At 30.8% G+C, this 1,696-nt stretch overlaps 1 long non-coding RNA gene across 1 annotated transcript; it reads left to right on the top strand.

Annotated features, from left to right (window-relative positions):
- The first annotated feature begins 762 nt into the window (after positions 1–762).
- On the top strand, positions 763–1,462 carry LOC127097454 (uncharacterized). Its single transcript, XR_007793038.1, has 2 exons — positions 763–1,232; positions 1,382–1,462. It is a non-coding gene; the product is annotated as an uncharacterized LOC127097454 (long non-coding RNA).
- The last annotated feature ends 234 nt before the right edge of the window (positions 1,463–1,696 follow it).

Raw genomic sequence — 1,696 nt, 5'->3', positions numbered from 1 at the left:
AAAAATTAGAGTCTACGTAGTTTGATTTTTGTTGGTTAGTTGATTTTAGTTTGTTGAAAAAATATTTTTATCGCACGGGGGCAAAATAAATTAATTGGTTTCATTGGGGCGAAAAAGGAAATTGATTTGACGAGTGTCATGGATTTTAGTGTGAAAGAAGATTGTTTTGGATCCTTTGTTATCTTCTGATTTTTTTATAAAAGAGGTTATCATTATTTGATTTAAATTAATAATATTATTTGTATTTAAATCTAGAAAGATAGGGAATTATATTTGTTGTATATCGCTTTTTGTAAAGGAAATATGCCTTGCATTATTTGACACCGAGTGAAAATGGAAATGATACTTTTTGTATTATTTTTTTAGTCACTTTTATAACGAATTAACTAAAATAAAGTTTGGATAAGTTGATTAAATTAAAAGGCTAAGTCAAAAACTAAACAAATTAGAAAAAATTAAGATTTAAGACAAATAATCAAAATTAAATAATAATAATAATAATAATAATAATAATAATAATAATAATAATAATAATAATAATAATAATAATAATATAATAATAATAATAATAATAATAATAATAAACTAAGAGGGTGTAGTTAAACAAAGGGGGTGATGAGTTAATAACCAAAGTGAAAGGGCCCAAGGTCCACTTCACTCTCTAAACCATAAACCTAAATCTAAATAATACAATAAAACATTAAAACAATATATAAAAAAATAAAAGAGAAAAAAAAATGCACATTAACAGGAGGGGGCAGACCACACTTTTAGATAATAGTCAGAATTTTTCAAAAAGAAATGCCTCCTCCTATCACACGTCGACGCATGGAAAAAGAATAAATAACAATAAAGTAATAATAAAAAATAGAAAACATATACACACACGTTGGAGAGAGGGACCTTCATCCCCTTTTTCTCTTTCAATTTGGTCTCCCCTTTTTTAAATTTACAGCAACACAACAAAAAATTGGAAGAATTGATTCATTTTCCATCTCCCTTCTCAGCTTTACCTCTCTCCATCCATAACTCACACCAAAATTTCAAAAGTAAGACCCATGAGCCAACATCGGAGGGTGGCATGGTGGCAGATTCATCGGAGGAATCAGAGTCGGTGCTCAGCGGTAGTGTTGGATGACCGGACGCGACTTCCGATGTGGTCGCGAATCTGCAGTTATGGTCGGAGTAAAGCAGAATCGCGACGACTATGTTGGGATGTCTTGTGCACGAAGGTGCGTGGGTCGGCTCCGAATGCTCCCGATTTCAACTCTTGCTTCCCTTTTTTGTTTCAGTTTTCACTTGTTTGGATCTGTTGTTGTGTTTATGATTATTGAGATTTCTTTCTTCCCTTTTTTGATTTGTTTTTGTTGTTTTCTATTAGATTCAAAGTGTTGTTGAAGAAATTATCAATTTTCATGGTAATGAATGGGTGATTGGTATAAAGATTTTGATGGTTTGTGAAGTTTGTTTTGATGCCAATATTGTGTTTGTGATAGTGAAAGAATAATGGTGATGATGATTAGTGGTTGACTTGAATGCTTAACATAGGGTTTTAGTGTCAAAATAGTGTAATAGTTCTTACTTAAATTTGTGGCTTTTGATTTCACAAATAGAGCTACTTAAAATCTGTAAAATGATTTAGAGGCTTAAGATGAGTAACATGGAAACAAAATTAGGTTCATGATATGATCAAAGG

This window comes from Lathyrus oleraceus, chromosome 6, assembly GCF_024323335.1.
Source record: "Lathyrus oleraceus cultivar Zhongwan6 chromosome 6, CAAS_Psat_ZW6_1.0, whole genome shotgun sequence".
NCBI classification, from domain to species: Eukaryota; Viridiplantae; Streptophyta; class Magnoliopsida; order Fabales; family Fabaceae; genus Lathyrus; species Lathyrus oleraceus.
The sequence above is the reverse complement of the archived record's forward strand: the minus strand, read 5'-3'. Positions and strand labels throughout refer to the sequence as shown.